This window comes from Tamandua tetradactyla, chromosome 9 (assembly GCF_023851605.1).
Source record: "Tamandua tetradactyla isolate mTamTet1 chromosome 9, mTamTet1.pri, whole genome shotgun sequence".
Lineage (NCBI taxonomy): Eukaryota > Metazoa > Chordata > Mammalia > Pilosa > Myrmecophagidae > Tamandua > Tamandua tetradactyla.
The window spans coordinates 16,351,178-16,370,544 of NC_135335.1; the positions used below are offsets into that span (position 1 = coordinate 16,351,178).

At 40.0% G+C, this 19,367-nt stretch overlaps 1 long non-coding RNA gene across 1 annotated transcript in view; it reads left to right on the forward strand.

The window, feature by feature from the left end:
* The window catches only part of LOC143645906 (uncharacterized), a 36,347-nt gene extending 16,980 nt beyond the window's left edge, over positions 1-19,367 (forward strand). The window contains exons 3-4 of the long non-coding RNA XR_013157209.1: positions 18,357-18,537; positions 19,291-19,367. This is a non-coding gene — a long non-coding RNA (uncharacterized LOC143645906). The remainder of the gene's footprint in view (positions 1-18,356; positions 18,538-19,290) is intronic.

Genomic DNA, 19,367 nt, shown 5'->3' on the forward strand with positions numbered 1-19,367 from the left:
AGAATGATCTTGATGGGCTGGAATGACAATCCCACATGAACAAATGGCATGTAAAAGGGGTAGATTTGCGATCCAACAGGCAGGTTAAAAAGATCAGAGGCACACGTATGGAGTGCAGAGCCCATACTTTAAGAATGAATCTCATGAGAAAGAACTAGTTTTATTTGACAGCAATTTCAATATGAGCTGATTGTGTGGCACTGCCAGGAATATGAAGACTCCCAACCTTCCTCAATGGATGCAGTAATCTGGATTAAGGAAGGTCAGTGATCCACTGGGTCCCATATTTTGCTAGATCCAGGGCTGGGAGTTTTTCTTATCAATAATGTCTAGGAGAGAGCAACCCAATGGTGAAGGATCAAAACACCAAATTCTATGACAAGAATGACTATAAAATTTATTACCTAAATTGGACACACAATAATGAAAGTGTTATTAATAACTGGAATGTTTAATCATTCTACCTTTGAGGCATCACTGGAGGAATTGGGACTTTTTATACTGTAGAAGAAAAGACTTCAAATAACCAAAGGGTTGTCATGTGAGAAGGGTAATATATTTTTATGGCCCATTATCTTTTTATTATTATTTATTGCTATTTTAAAAGGAACACCTGCTCATTGGAAAACATTCAAATTAAAGGCAATTCTTCTGTGAAATAGAAATACTATTATCTTTATTATATTGTTATGAGAATTAAATGAATGAAAAGTGTCAGAACAGTGCACAAGTATTTGTAAGATAAAAATAAAACAAAAACTGTTTAAATGAAAAAAGGTTCTTCCTTGTCCCTCCCCTCCAACCCCTACATCGGCCACATACTTCAGAGGTAGCCAAATCATTAATTTATTGGATATACTTCTAAAAATTTTAGTTTTTAAAATAAATATGCTTACATGAAACAAGTGTGGCAGACTCTTGGTAATTGCTAAATTTGGGTAATTAGAATATGGAAGTTCATTGTACTATTCTTTCTTCTTTTGTGTTTGAATTTTTTGTCAAAAAAATAGGTTTGTACATAAGCTCAAAAAGCAAGCTAATACGAGGTTATAGCTATACCCTCAGCTCCCAACAGGAAGCCATTTTAATTTGTTTAGCCCTATCTTCTGGTATTTATTTTCTTATTTCTATACAAATATCATGCTTATATTGTTATTTTGACTTTTCCTTTTTAAAATATTTATTGACTACCTACTATGGAAATGAAGGTTGAACTCTCTTATACCAGTATCTACTATTCATTTTATCTTTATCCATTCTCCCAAAATTCTTATATCACAATTTGGAAGGAAATACACATCTCATGCTTACATATATAAGTCTGTAAATATTTCTTTGCAGTTATGTACACTGTGACTTTCATTATATTTTATTTCTTCTATGGCTTTTTGTTTTTCTTGGAGTTAAAAATTGCCTAAGTTTTTTTTGTGCGATATAAGTTTTTAATTATTTATCACTATTTCATTTGAAAATTCCCAACAGAAATATGAAACTCCTTTTATAATCTATTGTTATAATATTTTTTATTGGTGGATGATTCTTGAATCTATAATTTTTCCATTCTGGGCCACCATTAACATAATTAGACCTTTTGAATACATTAGTAAAAGGCACTCTTCTAGACAGATGAATTGTATTCCTCAGATAACAAGTTACAAAATATTGCTGTCTTTGGGAAAACCAATTAGTAAGAGAGTCCTCTTCCTTTAGGTTTGTTGCCACTCCTCATCAGGGAGTAGTCTTATCAAGCAAAGAGCAAAATGGATTTCAGTTCTCATTTATGGCCCCTAAACCAGACATCTTTGATTAGAGAACAGCCTACAAAACTGTACGTGGTGTGCCTGCTCCTATTCTTAATTGTACTGGTTACTCTATAGATCTGCTGCCCAACTGTCATCATTAGACTTTACTTCTCCATCATTGTGGGAATTCCCTTCAGTTGTCTCTTGCGTTAGGTCTTTTACCTAGTAAGAATATCATCTGTTCCCCCTTTTGGCTTCTTCACTCAGTTTTTTTTTAATGATTGTAAAATCTGCGTTTGTGCAGTATATTCATTCAGCTTTGATGGAGAACATTCTCCAGCAACTTCTTTTATCATTTCAACACTTATCAGCCCTGGCCATGCAATGTTTCTAGAGTGACTGAGATGAAGATGTAGGTGTCCAGCTCATCACACTTACAGGTGAAAAAAAAGGAACAGGATTGCTGATATATTGGATGACAGAATTGAGATTCAAAATGATCTTGACAGGCTGGAATGACAATCCCACATGAATCCCATATTGGGGACATGGAATTAACCAAAAAACTCCTACCCTCATGAAAGTGACATTTTTCTGACAGTAAGCAAGTAAATATATTCCAGTAACTTATGAGAGGATATATGGGAGAAAAATTTTTGGTGACTATGGATGTCTGAGAATGATTTTATTTGATGCTCATACTTGATTGATATTTTAGTGGGGCTTAGAATTCTAGACTTGAAATAATTTTCTTCAGAATTTTGGAAGTATTGTTCCATTATCTTATAGCTTCCATTGTTGTTGTTGAGAAGTCTGTTGTTGCTATTCTTATTTCCAAATTATTGTATTTGATTCTTTTCTGCTTTCTCTTATTCTGGAATATATTAGAAACTTCTTTTTATCCTTTGGCTGTTCTAAAATTTTATGATGATGTACTTTGGTGTGGGACTTTGTGAGCCCATTGTGCTGGGTATTTCAATCTAGAAATTCATGTCCCATGTTTCTGGGAAATTTCTGTAGGATTTTTTATATATAACTTATCACCTCCATTTTCTTTGTCTTCCTTTTCTGGAACTCCCATTAGTAAACTATTTGCACTTTTTTTTTTTTTTTTTTAAAGGAAAGACAGAGAGAAGGAAGGAAGGATAGAAGGAAGGAAGGAAGGAAGAAAGGGAAACATCTTTAAACATTTTCTTGTTTTATTGTATTCTGTTTCTCCGTTTTTGTTACATGGGCTGGGGCCGGGAATCGAACCGAGGTCCTCCGGCACAGCAGGCAAGCACTTTGCCCGCTGAGCCACCGCGGCCCGCCTATTTGCACTTTTTGTATTTATCCTTTAGTTTTTAATTTTTTCTTTCCTAATTTACATCTCTGTACTCTTTGTTTTACTTTCTGGGTGATTTTCTCTACTTTATTTTGAAACCTTTTATTGAATTTTTTTACTTCTGGTAATATAAACAAATAAACAAATTTACCAGCTTATTGTTTGAATGTGGCTTTAAAATACACTCTGTTATTGTTTCATGGCTGTGAGTTTCTTTTACCTCTCTAAGGCTAATAATTATTGGGTTTGTTCATTTGCTTACTTCTCTTTCCTGAATTGCCTTTGATTCTTTCAATTTCTTTTTCTTGTGGCAGTTAATTCTGGCTTTTGTCTTTTATGTTAGAAACTTCCTCCAAACAACTGGTATCGTTTCTTGTCCATAATACAAAATCATAAGACACTAAAAGGATGCATGGAAGCTGCACACATGTTCAGAACTTGCTTATTAGTGGACACCACTGAAATGTGATCAGGTGTGAATTTTATGGGGGCACCCCATTGCTAGTATCTAGAAATCTTTTCTTTTGGGTTGGTCAGTGTTCTGGTTTGAATCTCTCATGTACCCCATAAAAGCCATGTCCTTTAATCCTCATTCAATATTGCTGAGTGGAAATGTGACCCATTAAACTGTGAGTGATAACTTTTTTTTTATTATTTTTTTATTTTTTTATTAATGGAAAGAAAAAAAAAGAAATTAACACAACATTTAGAAATCATACCATTCTACATATGCACTCAGTAATTCTTAACATCATCACATAGATGCATGATCATTGTTTCTTAGTACATTTGCATCGGTTTAGAGGAACTAGCAACACAACAGAAAAAGATATAAAATGTTAATATAAAGAAAAGAAATAAAAGTAGTAGTAATAGTAAAAAACAATAACAACAAACAAACCAACAAGCAAACAAAAACAAAAAAAACCCTATAGCTCAGATGCAGCTTCATTCAGTATTTTAACATGATTACTTTACAATTAGGTATTATTGTGCTGTCCATTTTTGAGTTTTTGTATCTAGTCCTGTTGCACAGTCTGTATCCCTTCAGCTTCAATTACCCATTGTCTTACCCTGTTTCTAACTCCTGCTGAACTCTGTTACCAATGACATGTTTCAAGTTTATTCTCGAATGTTCGTTCACATCAGTGGGACCATACAGTATTTGTCCTTTAGTTTTTGGCTGGATTCACTCAGCATAATATTCTCTAGGTCCATCCATGTTATTACATGGTTCATAAGTTTATCTTGTCTTAAAGCTGCATAATATTCCATCATATGTATATACCACGGTTTGTTTAGCCACTCTTCTGTTGATGGAGATTTTGGCTGTTTCCATCTCTTTGCAATTGTAAATAACCCTGCTATAAACATTGGTGTGCATATGTCCGTTTGTGTCTTTGCCCTTAAGTCCTTTGAGTAGATACCTAGCAATGGTATTGCTGGGTCGTATGGCAATTCTATATTCAGCTTTTTGAGGAACCGCCAAACTGCCTTCCACAGTGGTTGCACCCTTTGACATTCCCACCAACAGTGGATAAGTGTGCCTCTTTCTCCGCATCCTCTCCAGCACTTGTCATTTTCTGTTTTGTTGATAATGGCCATTCTGGTGGGTGTGAGATGATATCTCATTGTGGTTTTGATTTGCATTTCTCTAATGGCCAGGGACATTGAGCATCTCTTCATGTGCCTCTTGGCCATCCGTATTTCTTCTTCTGATAGGTGTCTGTTTAAGTCTTTTTCCCATTTTGTAATTGGGTTGGCTGTCTTTTTGTTGTTGAGTTGAACAATCTCTTTATAAATTCTGGATACTAGACCTTTATCTGATATGTCGTTTCCAAATATTGTCTCCCATTGTGTAGGCTGTCTTTCTACTTTCTTGATGAAGTTCTCTGATGCACAAAAGTGTTTAATTTTTTTTTTTTTTTTTTTTGAGAGAGGGAGGAAGGGAAGGAAAGACAGAGAGAAGGAAGGAAGGATGGAAGGAAGGAAGGGAGGAAGAAAGGGAAACATCTTTAAACATTTTCTTGTTTTATTATATTTTGTTTATTTGTTTGTTTCTTACATGGGCTGGGGCCGGGAATCGAACCGGGGTCCTCCGGCATAGCAGGCAAGCACTCTTGCCCGCTGAGCCACCGCAGCCCGCCCAAAAGTGTTTAATTTTGAGGAGCTCCCATTTATTTATTTCCTTCTTCAGTGTTCTTGCTTTAGGTTTAAGGTCCATAAAACCACCTCCAGTTGTAAGATCCATAAGATATCTCCCAACATTTTCCTCTAACTGTTTTATGGTCTTAGACCTAATGTTAGATCTTTGATCCATTTTGAGTTAACTTTTGTATAGGGTGTGAGAGATGGGTCTTCTTTCATTCTTTTGCATATGGATATCCAGTTCTCTAGGCACCATTTATTGAAGAGACTGTTCTGTCCCAGGTGAGTTGGCTTGACTGCCTTATCAAAGATCAAATGTCCATAGATGAGAGGGTCTATATCTGAGCACTCTATTCGATTCCATTGGTCGATATATCTATCTTTATGCCAATACCATGCTGTTTTGACCACTGTGGCTTCATAATATGCCTTAAAGTCAGGCAGCGCGAGACCTCCAGCTTCGTTTTTTTTCCTCAAGATGTTTTTAGCAATTCAGGGTACCCTGCCCTTCCAGATAAATTTGCTTATTGGTTTTTCTATTTCTGAAAAATAAGTTGTTGGGATTTTGATTGGTATTGCATTGAATCTGTAAATCAATTTAGGTAGGATTGACATCTTAACTATATTTAGTCTTCCAATCCATGAACACGGTATGCCCTTCCATCTATTTAGGTCTTCTGTGATTTCTTTTAACAGTTTTTTGTAGTTTTCTTTATATAGGTTTTTTGTCTCTTTGGTTAAATTTATTCCTAGGTATTTTATTCTTTTAGTTGCAATTGTAAATGGGATTCGTTTCTTGATTTCCGCCTCAGCTTGTTCATTACTAGTGTATAGAAAAGCTACAGATTTTTGAATGTTGATCTTGTAGCCTGTTACTTTGCTGTACTCATTTATTAGCTCTAGTAATTTTGTTGTGGATTTTTCTGGGTTTTCTACATATAGTATCATATCGTCTGCAAACAGTGATAGTTTTACTTCTTCCTTTCCAATTTTGATGCCTTGTATTTCTTTTTCTTGCCTAATTGCTCTGGCTAGAACTTCCAACACAATGTTGAATAATAGTGGTGATAGTGGACATCCTTGTCTTGTTCCTGATCTTAGGGGGAAAGTTTTCAATTTTTCCCCATTGAGGATGATATTAGCTGTGGGTTTTTCATATATTCCCTCTATCATTTTAAGGACGTTCCCTTGTATTCCTATCTTTTGAAGTGTTTTCAGCAGGAAAGGATGTTGAATCTTGTCAAATGCCTTCTCTGCATCAATTGAGATGATCATGTGATTTTTCTGCTTTGATTTGTTGATATGGTGTATTACATTAATTGATTTTCTTATGTTGAACCATCCTTGCATACCTGGGATGAATCCTACTTGGTCATGATGTATAATTCTTTTAATGTGTTGTTGGATACGATTTGCTAGAATTTTATTGAGGATTTTTGCATCTGTATTCATTAGAGAGATTGGTCTGTAGTTTTCTTTTTTTGTAATATCTTTGCCTGGTTTTGGTATGAGGGTGATGTTGGCTTCATAGAATGAATTAGGTAGTTTTCCCTCCACTTCGATTATGTTGAAGAGTTTGAGGAGAGTAGGTACTAATTCTTTCTGGAATGTTTGATAGAATTCACATGTGAAGCCGTCTGGTCCTGGACTTTTCTTTTTAGGAAGCTTTTGAATAACTAATTCAATCTCTTTACTTGTGATTGGTTTGTTGAGGTCGTCTATTTCTTCTTGAGTCAAAGTTGGTTGTTCATGTCTTTCCAGGAACCTGTCCATTTCTTCTAAATTGTTGTATTTATTAGCGTAAAGTTGTTCATAGTATCCTGTTATTACCTCCTTTATTTCTGTGAGGTCAGTAGTTATGTCTCCTCTTTCATTTCTAATCTTATTTATTTGCACCCTCTCTCTTCTTCTTTTTGTCAATCTTGCTAAGGGCCCATCAATCTTGTTGATTTTCTCATAGAACCAACTTCTGGTCTTATTGATTTTCTCTATTGTTTTCATGTTTTCAATTTCATTTATTTCTGCTCTAATCTTTGTTATTTCTTTCCTTTTGCTTGCTTTGGGATTAGTTTGCTGTTCTTTCTCCAGTTCTTCCAAGTGGACAGTTAATTCCTGCATTTTTGCCTTTTCTTCTTTTCTGATAAAGGCATTTAGGGCAATAAATTTCCCTCTTAGCACTGCCTTTGCTGCGTCCCATAAGTTTTGATATGTTGTGTCTTCATTTTCATTTGCCTCTAGGTATTTACTAATTTCTCTTGCAATTTCTTCTTTGACCCACTTGTTGTTTAAGAGTGTGTTGTTGAGCCTCCATGTATTTATGAATTTTCTGGCACTCCGCCTATTATTGATTTCCAACTTCATTCCTTTATGATCTGAGAAGGTGTTGTGTATGATTTCAATATTTTTAAATTTGTTAAGACTTGCTTTGTGACCCAGCATATGGTCTATCTTTGAGAATGATCCATGAGCACTTGAAAAAAAGGTGTATCCTGCTGTTGTGGGATGTAATGTCCTATAAATGTCTGTTAAGTCAAGTTCATTTATAGTAATATTCAGGTTCTCTATTTCTTTATTGATCCTCTGTGTAGATGTTCTGTCCATTGATGAGAGTGGTGAATGGAAGTCTCCAACTATTATGGTATATGTGTCTATTTCCCTCTTCAGTGTTTGCAGTGTATTCCTCACGTATTTTGGGGCATTCTGGTTCGGTGCGTAAATATTTATGATTGTTATGTCTTCTTGCTTAATTGTTCCTTTTAATAGTATATAGTGTCCTTCTTTGTCTCTTTTAACTGTTTTACATTTGAAGTCTAATTTGTTGGATATTAGTGTAGCCACTCCTGCTCTTTTCTGGTTGTTGTTTGCATGAAATATTTTTTCCCAACCTTTCACTTTCAACCTATATTTATCTTTGGGTCTAAGATGTGTTTCCTGTAGAGAGCATATAGAAGGATCCTGTTTTTTAATCCATTCTGCCAGTCTATGTCTTTTAATTGGGGAATTCAGTCCATTGACATTTAGAGTTATTACTGTTTGGATAATATTTTCCTCTACCATTTTGCCTTTTGTATTATATATATATCATATCTGACTTTCCTTCTTTCTACACTTTTCTCCATGTCTCTCTCTTCTGTCTTTTTGTATCTGACTCTAGTGCTTCCTTTAGTATTTCTTGCAGAGCTGGTCTCTTGGTCACAAATTCTCTTAGTGACTTTTTGTCTGAGAATGTTTTAATTTCTCCCTCATTTTTAAAGGACAATTTTGCTGGATATAGGAGTCTTGGCTGGCAGTTTTTCTCATTTAGTAACTTAAATATATCATCCCACTGTCTTCTAGCTTCCATGGTTTCTGCTGAGAAATCTACACATAGTCTTATTGGGTTTCCCTTGTATGTGATGGATTGTTTTTCTCTCGCTGCCTTCAAGATCCTCTCTTTCTCTTTGACCTCTGACATTCTAACTAGTAAGTGTCTTGGGGAACGCCTATTTGTGTCTAATCTCTTTGGGGTGTGCTGCACTTCTTGGATCTGTAATTTTAGGTCTTTCATAAGAGTTGGGAAATTTTCAGTGATAATTTCTTCCATTAGTTTTTCTCCTCCTTTTCCCTTCTCTTCTCCTTCTGGGATACCCACTACACGTATATTTGTACGGTTCACATTGTCCTTGAGTTCCCTGATACCTTGTTCAAATTTTTCCATTCTTTTCCGGATAGTTTCTGTTTCTTTTTGGAATTCAGATGTTTCATCCTCCAAATCACTAATTCTATCTTCTGTTTCTTTAAATCTGTCATTGTAGGTATCCATTGTTTTTTCCATCTTTTCTACTTTATCTTTCACTTCCATAAGTTCTGTGATTTGTTTTTTCAGTTTTTCTATTTCTTCTTTATGTTCAGCCCATGTCTTCTTCATGTCCTCCCTCAATTTATCGATTTCGTTTTTGAAGAGGTTTTCCATTTCTGTTCGTATATTCAGCATTAGTTGTTTCAGCTCCTGTATCTCATTTGAACTATTGGTTTCTTCGTTTGACTGGGCCATATGTTCAATTTTCTGAGCGTGATCCGTTATCTTCTGCTGGCGTCTGGGCATTTAGTCAGATTTCCCCGGGTGTTCGACCCCACAGGTTGAAAGATTTTTCTGTGCAATCTCTGGGTTCTGTTCTTCCTATCCTGCCCAGTAGGTGGCGCTCGTGGCACACGCCTGTCTGTGGGTTCCACCAGCGAAAGTTGCTGTGGGTCCCTCAACTCTGGAAAACTCTCGCTGTAGGGGAGGTTCGGCAGCCGAAGCGTCTTGGAAGAATGCCAGCCGGCCCGGGGTTCCAAACACGGGGAGGGTCGCCGGCCGTCACAGCACAGGAGAGCGTCCGGCCAAATTAGCCAGTCAGCCCGGGGCACCAAGCGTGGCGGGAGGGCGCCAGCTGTCGCAGCCCGGGAGAGTGCACTGTTCCCAGCCGACGGGGGAGTCACGTGTTTGGAAGGGATCCCCCGGTCACTGTTCTCCGCAGTCTGGGGATTTCCGACCCAACTATCTCAGTTGTTCCGGGGGGCCTCGTGTGGTGGGGGCACCAGCCGCCGCGGCCTAAGGGGACCGCCTGTCCAATTCTACCAGCTGGCCCGGGAAGGTGGAAGGGAGGGACTCTGGTCGCTTGCCGTCCCACCCAGGAAAGCCCGTGCCCCTTGGTGATCTCACCGGAGCTGGTTCTCCCAGATAGTCAGCCGTTCCAGGATGGGGTACGCTGTCCCTTTGATCTCCCTCGTGGCTCCGGGAGCTGCTCTGTATTATCTCCACTCCCCCAGTAGCTGTTCTGGAGGAGGAAAGGTGAGGGCGGCAAGGCTGTCGAGGCTGGTGGCGGAGGAGCACGGTGAAGGCGGGGGAAGAGGGCACCGTGGTGGTTGGAGAGCAGCCGGAGCAGGAGGGGGAGGAGGGGGGAGAAGGAGGGCGGGCGGCTCGGCTGCTGCGGGGCGTGGGCGCCGCGCGGCGGGCCGGCGGAGAAAGAGAGGGGAGAAGGAGGGCGGGCGGCTCGGCTGCTGCGGGGCATGGGCGCTGCGCGGCGGGCCGGCGGAGAAAGAGAGGGGAGAAGGAGGGCGGGCGGCTCGGCTGCTGCGGGGCGTGGGCGCCACGCGGCGTGCCCTGTGAGTGATAACTTTTGATTAAATGATTTCCATGGAGATGTGTCTCCACCCATTCAAGATGGGGTTGCTTACTGGAGCCCTTTAAGAGGGAGCCATTTTGGAAAAAGCTTTAGAGCTCACACAGCCAGAGATCTTTGGAGGTGAAGAAGCAATACACCCCTGGGGTAGCTTCATGAAACAAAAAGCTGGGAGAGAGCTAGCAGACATTGCTATGTGCCCTTCCAGCTGAGAGAGAAACCCTGAACTTCGTCAGCCTTTCTTGAATGAAGGTAACCTCTTGTTGGTGCCTTAATTTGGACATTTTCAAGGCCTTAGAACTGTAAACTTGCAACTTAATGAATCTCCCCTTTTAAAAGCTGTTCTATTTCTGGTATATTGCATTCTGGCAGTTTGTAAACTAGAACAGTTTCCTTTGAGTCACCAACTTGGGGAACTGGGCAATTGAAGACAGCAACCAACTTTGTGGAAGTCAAGATGGAGGAGACAATTACCCCCTGATTTAACTATTTTGTTTTAGTATAACAATAATTTTTTAAAGTTTATGTTGAAAATTTCAAATAGAGAATAGTACAATGAACTCAGCTCCAACAATTATCAGTTTATGTCCCATTTTTTTCCATCTATTCCCCAACTGACTCTGCTGCTCACCCCAGGTCATTTTATAGAAAATACCAGACATTATATAATTTAACCTGTAACTATTTCAGTTTATATTTCTAAAATAAAAAAAAATTAAAAATAACCTTGAAGCCTGGCCCTGGCACTGTGGGATCAACAATACCATCCTGACCAAAAGGGGGGAAAGAAATGTAACAAATAAGGTATCAGTAGCTGAGAGAGTTCAAATAGAGTCAAGAGGCTACTCTGGAGGCCACTTTTATGCAAGTTTCAGTTAGACATTGCTACCTATCATAGCTTGCCAAACCCCAACCAAACCTGCCAATCCTAAAAAAAACACCTAGGGCATCATACAAGATTCTATAAAGGTTCCATGCACTAGGGTAACTTTCCAAAACCTACAACCTCTAGGTGGGTCCCTGGGCCAGATAAGTCCTGAAATGCAGAGGTACCTCTCCAGAACATCAACTAATTCTACCCCCCATCCCATATGATCGACAGTCCCTTCCAACATGAAAATGGGCATAGTCCAAATACCCCTAAATAGTGGGAGAAAGATAAAAGGAAGAAGGATTATACAGAGAAGATAGATTTAACAATTGAGTATGATGCTGAATCATTATACTGATATTTATTTTAGTTTCCAGTATCTTGGAGCACTAGGAGGAAAAACCTGAAATTGTGGAATTGTAATCCATGCCAAACTCTGAAATCTCTTCTATAACTAATTGTTACAATATGTTTTGAAATTTATTGCTTTTATGAATATATGTTTTATTTTCACAATAAAAACTGTTTAAAATAAAACCTTAATATCATGATCACATCTAGAAAATTCCATAATGTACAATCAGTGCAGTATTTACATTTCTCTGATGCCCTCACAACTTGTCCTCTTCCTCCTCTTGCTCCTGCACCTGCGCCTCCTTTTTTATTTTCTGCTCCTCTTTTTAACTGCTTGTAGGATTCAAATGTATTGAAATTGGTTGATATGTCTCTTAAATCTCTCAGTTTATTTGTTTCCACTCCCTATAATTTCTTTATTGAAAAAGCGAGGCATGATAGTTAATTCTGTGTCAACTTGGCTAGGCTATGCTACACAGCTGTTCAATCAAACACTACTCAAGATGTTGTTGAGAAGGTGTTTTGTAGATGTGATGAACATTTACAACCAGTTGACTTTAAGTAGAAGATATTACCCTTAATAATGTGGGTGGGCCTTATTCAATCAGCCGAAGGCCTTACGAGCAGAAACTGAGGTTTTCTGTGGAAGAAATTCTTCCTCAAGATTACAACATCAACTCCTGCCTGTGTTTCCATTCTGCCAGTCTGCCATACAAATTTCAAACTTGCCAGTCCCCATAATCACATAAGCCAATTCCTTAAGATATCCCCTGACCTCTTGGTATATAAAGCTCTAGGGCAAATATGCATAGGGCAAATAACGTGGCATATTAGTCAGGGTTCTCCAGAGAAAGAACCAAAGGATACACCCACACCCACACACATGCACGTACATACACATATTCTAATGGTTCTATTTCTCTGGAGAACCCTGGCTGATATGCCACATTATTTGCCCTACAAAGTTTCCCAGTCTGAAATTTGCAGATTGCATATTTGTGTTCCCTCTAGCCATAGTATTTTCTGTAAATTGGTAGTTATATCTAGAGACTTGGCCAGATTCTGGTTTGATTTTTTTGAAAAATAAATAAATAAATAAATGTGTGTGTGTGTATGTGTGTGTGTGTGTGTGTGTGTGTGTGTGTATTTTCATTGGGAGGTACATAACTTTCTGTTGTCTCTTTTTGTGAAATTAAAAACCATTGATGATCATTGCCTAGATCCATTATTTCATTAGTGGTTGCAAAGTGGTTATATTTTAATTCTATTCATTCCTTTCTCATTTATTAGCTGGGAGACTTCTATAAAGAAAATCTTCCCCTCACCCACTATTCGGTTCCTCTGAGGTACAGTTCATATAAAAAGGTGGGAGAAATGCTTGATTCTTTCTTTATTTATCATTTTTTCAAACGTTGAATTGGATCCCTAACATCCTCCAAAAAAGAGGGTGTTTTTAAAGACATATAATTTTGTTGTCATGAATTTAAATTTTTGATTAGTTTCAACCAACTGCAGTTATTATTTTAATTGCTGTTAAATTGTCTCATTTTCGGCCAGTGGGAATCTCTAATTGGTTCCTAAGTCTTTTTATTTATTTATTTATTTTGAGGGCTCCATGGTCTGGGAATCGAACCTGGGACTCTCACATGCAAGGGAAGCATTCTATCACTGAACCACTCACTTGGATCTAGAAGTCTTTTTAACATTGTCCTAGTTGTCTCTGATAGTTTCCTTGTTTATGACATAACAAGATTTCCCGGCTTATGTTGTACATGTCTTGTTTCAGACCTGGAATCTTTCATTTCCTGAAAGAGCCCTGGTTCCTTTTAGTGCAAAATGATATTTAAAGATCACAATATGGGCTAGTGGTGCTTGTTGTACTGAGTTGGTGATTGTTTCTTGTCTTTCTCAGTGGACAGAAACAAGAAATATATACATATATTTTAAATAAAATGCATCAAGAGTTATTACTGATACTTCCAATTCAAATTGAGAGTGACAGGGATTTTACTTTCTTCATTGATCTTCCATCTGGTTTTTTTGTTTGTTTCTCCCACTCCAAAAACCTCCAACAATATTAAAATCATTACTTGTTTGCTTTATTAGAGTACATCCCATTGGGATGTATTTACAGTCAATTACTGGATTTTAAATTACTTGAAATAGTTTCTATGTGGTTATGACAATAACTCAATAGATAGGTTCATTTGTTTCATTTTCATTTTTATTTTTTTTAGGGGTTGTTTATTTACTTACCTAATTCTGTTGAGTCAATATGTAAATATTTAGATGGTTCTAAAGTGAAATCTACAAAATAAGTGATGTCTGCTTTCAACTTTGTTTCTTGCTTTCTCCAATAGATGACCATTTAAAAATGTTTTTGCTTGACCTTTCCATAAATCTAAGCAAATAAATATATGTACTTATATTTCTCTTTTCTTTCTTAGCTGAATTGTTGCCTATTATACACATTTTTATCTATTTTATCAATAAACTTTTAATAAAAGTTATGTCCTAGGAATATGTTATATGGTAATATTGTGGCTCAGCCTGCCCCTTGGCTTGCCTCTTACTGAAGGGCATATAAGTCTTTAAAGAAGATGGCCAATAGCAGGGGCGTGGATATATTTTAAAGATAAATGGATCTGGGTTTGAATTCTAGCTCTGGCCCTTGCTTGCTATGTGACTTTGGGAAAATATGTTAACTTCTCTGGGTCTCATCACATTCATCTGTAAAATATAAATAAAACCTTCTTCACAGTGTTATTGTGAATATGAAATGACATAATGTGAAGAGCACTTGGCAAAGTGTCTGACACATGGTAAAAGTTGGATAAATGGGAGCTGCTTTCAATTGTGTTACTGCTAGCCCTGGGTTTTCCTTGATGGTCTCATCAATGTGATGATTCCAAGAATCTTACAAGTATTGAATGGGATTTGCCATACCTTTCAGCTCCTGGAGGAGACTTTTGGGCTGTGTGTGCACTCATTGTGAGCACTGGATGCTGTTGGGGCTGCTTAGCTACCACTCCACAGTCAGGGGCTGCCTCCTTCTGATCCCAAGACCAGGTCCTTCCCTTCCGGCTGGCAGTCAGAGCTGTGTCCTGTCCTGCAAAGCCACCACTATTTCTTGCCTTCTCAATTTCCCTTCTTGGCCCAGCTCCTTCCCGCCCTAGATTGAAACATCCTTCCAGAAGCTACTCCTAGAGCTCTGGGGGAACTTCCTTTTCTATCTGAAAAGGACTTTGTCACTCCATTCTCAGGGCCTTGGATCTTAGGTTAAGAGTTCTACCCTCTTACCTCATCCTCTGCCACCTTTAAGACTTTGTTATCATATGACATCATAACCACAGTGTGCCATCATGTCATTGCATCATTATATCAGTACCTCATTACTGTGTTAACATGATCACACTATCAGGCTGTCATTTCATTGCTGGGTTGTATGCTTTGTTACAGTCATTACAGTACTACAGTATTACTTATTTCATAGTTACCTCATTACCACAATATAGCACCATATTGTTAACCAGGACCTTAACCCATCACTTCCTGGTTGGTATTTGGTAAGCTGCCATATGTCTGTCCTGTTTCTGGCTTACATCATTGCAGCCCTATATTGTCACTGGTAGGTCCATGGTGGTACATCTTTACCATGTTATATCATTAAAGAATAACTTTGTTTCTGTATTATGCTGCTACTTTGTTTAAAAAAATTACATTGGCCAAAAGGAAATACAAATGATGGGGATAGTAGGGTTGCAGAAGGGAGATCTATCTCCCAACCCCACATCCCAAGCCCAATTTATACCCCTGAGCTACTTCCTGTTAATTCTGTCTGTTGTAAATCATGCCTAGTCATGGCAAACTTAGTATCTTCAAAGCCACGTTCATCATTTCTGGTCTCAAGTCAGTTCTCTTCATCCTCTGCCAATGGTCCCACCAGCCACCAGCCTTATGGCACATAACCCTTAGAGGGAGTCTCTTCCTCACCTTCATATCTAATCAGCAGCCAAGGGCAGACATGCTACTTCAGTGAAGCTGCCACTAGACCTGCTTGGGCCCAGGCAGCTAGGCGATGGAGCTCACCCAGGTCACCTCATTCCCCTCTGGCCCTCAAAGGAGACTTTGCCATTACTAACCCTCCTCCTACAGGTCAAACCCAACTTCTCTCTCTCATTTTCTGTTTCTTATAATTGTACCATTTATGTTCTTTCTGTATCAACCTTTCTCTTCAGCCACTCTAACTGGTAGTCAGAATTAACTTTGCAAAGAACACTACATCTGGCCATCCTTAGAAGCAGTCACTGACCACAACCCACCACCACCCATTGAGGGCAGAAAAAAAGACCAAGCTCCTCAGCCTGACATTCAATGCCCTTCACAAACTGATCTCAAGTTGTCTGTCCAGCTCTCCCTCTCCTCCCTCCTCTGAACAATCTTGTGCTCCAGCTAGGTTAGTCTCTGCAAGCTTCTCCCAGACCCCATACTTTGCTTCTCCTCTAGGAAGTCCTTCCAGTTATCCTTTCCATCCTTCTAACTCTCAGCTCTCAGAAGCCTCTCTGTTGTCTGAGCCTATCCAGCACTGATGCTTTGGTTCAGTCTGATGGGCTTATAAGTTGGATGTTCTTGAAGGTGTATTCCTCTCTAGGCATCCCAGCCAGTCTTGGGCTGCCAGGAGAGATCTGACTTGGGCTGTAAGGAGAGTTGGTCCCAGAGTTAGGCTAGGGGTAGAGTCAAGACAGGAGTAGGCATTTATTTATTCAAAAATATTTTGAGGGATCCATTTAGTATCAGATTCTGAAGATAAAGACAAGGTATCTACCCTCATAAAACATAACATTTTGGTGGAAAGATAGATAATGCACGAGTACTTATCAAGGGTAGCATGCTGATGAATGGAGATATTTGGGGAGCTGTAAAAGCACATCAAGGGGTCATGAAGTGCTTCCTGGAGGCAGTGACATTTAATCTGAGACATGAAGAATGAATGAGAGTTAGTCAAGGGGATGGTGTGGGTTTCAGGATGGAAGGAGTATTTTATGCTGAGAGAACAGTGTGTACAAATGCTGGAAGTGAAGGTCAGTGCATTGGAACAGAAAGATCAGGGGAAGTATGCTGTGAGGCGGGGCTGGTGGCAGAGGCTAGGGTTTTGTGGCTTGTAAGCTGAGTTAAGGAGATTGAACTTGATCTTCTGCAGGCCCATGGTGGGCCATTAAAGAGTCTGTGGTAGTTTGAATTATGCACCCCAGAAAAAAAGAACATTTTCTTAATACTAATCCCATTCCTGTAGGTGTCAACCATCATAAATAAGACCTTTTGAAGATGTTACTTTGAGATAGGGTGTGGCCAACTAAATTAAGATAGGTTTTATTCCTATTACTGAAAGTCTTATTTTAAAAAACTTTGGGGAAGAGCAAGGAGCTGGAAGTCAACAGAACCCAGAAGAGAAAGGGGAGGATACTGGATATGATGGGAAAGCCAAGGAACTCAAGGATTGCCAGCCAGCCAGAACATAACAGCACCAGGAGGAAGCAAGCTTTCCAGCCTCCTAAACCCTGAGACAAATAAATTCCTGTTGTTTGAGCAAACTCATTGTGTGATATTCATCACAGTAACCTGAAAACTAAGACAGGATATTAAGCTGGATGTTGACAAGATGGTATTTGCATTTTTAAGGCTAGCACTTGTCAACATTAGGCAAAGCCTAAATCAGAAGAGCTGGGGGAACTGATGATGTCTCAGCTTTGGGTGATGGTGAGTATCTAGAAGCAAGTGGACAAGGACTGACATATTTATAGGAGGTAGAACTGACAGGAATTGGATAGTGATTGGATGAGAGGGAAGATGACTAGCAGGATTCTAATTTGAGCAGTTGAGTGGATGATGGCCCATTCCTTCAGATAGGATCAATGAGTGGTAGACACAAAAACACACAAATAGTTACCCCCAAATGGTTGATGGTAATAATAGAGGAGCATAGGGAGTTATGGTATCTAACCCAGTTAAGTGGTAAAGGAAGGTTTCCATATTGGTCTATCTGATGGCAACACCATGACTAAATGAGGTAGAGATTCCAAGATATGGGGTTGGGCTTGGGCTGGGATCTGGGGACCTGGAGGATGAGGGAGCAGGAGGCCTAGTAACTTGGAAGTGGACCCAGGGTGGCCCAAGACCTGGGTGACTTCAGGCTTGGTTGCTGACAGACAGCTGGACTGGGCTTCCCTCTCCTCCTCTGATAATTAATACCACAATTAATTAATTAATTAATTAATACAGGAATGGGGCCTGGGGCTCTGGGAGGGAATAGGTGTGTGTGTGTGTGTACACTCATGCACTCAAGGAGTGAAGGACTGATTAGTCTGGGGGGTACGGGGGCTGGTCCCAAGGGAGTTGGGCACTCAGCAGGCCTGACTAACAGGAGCCTAAGGGACTGCTACTTAGGATATTGGGAGAGTATTGGCAGGCAGTGGTGCGGGGGCAGGCAGGAAATGTAGTTGGCCCCACGTAGCTGCTTCCTTTGTCTCCCTCTCCTATTACCCTACCCTGCTCCCACATTAGTCCCCTCAGACCACCAGTCAGCTGCCTCAGTACTTGCAGCCCCAGTCCCGAGAGACATCTGGGCAAACACTGGGAAGAGAGATGAAAAAGGTAGGACTGACTCCCAGATGGGAAAGAGGACAACAAATAAATAAAGCTACAGTTCCTCCCTCTCTAGTTTAAAAAGCTCCATTCCCTTTCTCACCTGAATGCACCCCACCTTATCTCCACAGAGCTTTCTTCAACTTCTCTTGGCCACAGAGATCATCTGAGCAGCTACAGAATGCCTAGAATATCAAAGCGGAAAGGGACCCTAGAGATCACCAGGCTTTACACATGAAGAAACTGAGGAAGAGAAGTGACCTGTGAACCAATTTCTGGATCCCTTCCACTCTTGGCTTGGAGATGCCTCCAGTATATATATGCTTCCCCCCCCCCCTTTTCTTTTCTGCCTCTGGGTTGTTTGTGGGGGCTGGGAATTCCCTGGAGCAGTGAGTCTGTCCCGTATGCTTCTCCCACAAGGTGGTTGTGGCATTTGGGTTTACTGTTACAGAGGTCAGGCCGAGAGAATGGGCTCAGTCAACTAGGAAGGCCACATGGAGGGGCATGTGGATCTGGTGTGTGGGAGTGGGGAGTTGGCCATTTTGGGATGGATCAGGGCAAGGGACAGCCTTTCTCTGCCATTGGCTGGCAACACACTCCTTTAGCTCTCATAGACTTCTTTCTGAGTCCCCGAGAAAGAGTCTTCTGAAATTCTCTACCCTCCTCAATGCTGGGTCCTGTCCTGCTCCCCTACTCTCAGCAAACAGTAACTGCATCCCCTGCCATCTCTCTTAGCATTCCTAGGGATCCACCCCCATCCCACCACACCTTTCGTCTCCCCAGCAGAGCTGAGACCTCTTGCTTCTGACTCCCCTTCCTCCTCACCCCTCACCTGGGCCTCCCCATCCTTTCAGGACTCCTTCCACAAGGCCCTCATGTCCATTGATGAACAGTCTCTCTTCACTCCTCCACACCTCCCAGCCAGCAGGCATGTCCATATATCCCTTAGCTTGAAACCTGTTTGAACTCCCTTGAGCTTCCTGACTGCATCCTGGTTCTTCTCATCTTCCCCTTCCAAACCTTTTAAATGAATTGTTCACACTCTGCCTTTTCCCTCTCTCCAAGCCTTGGCCAAGCCCAGCTGACTCCCAGAGGCCCTCCTTCCACCTTCAGAAAGCACCAGCTGGAAGGGCACCAGGTAC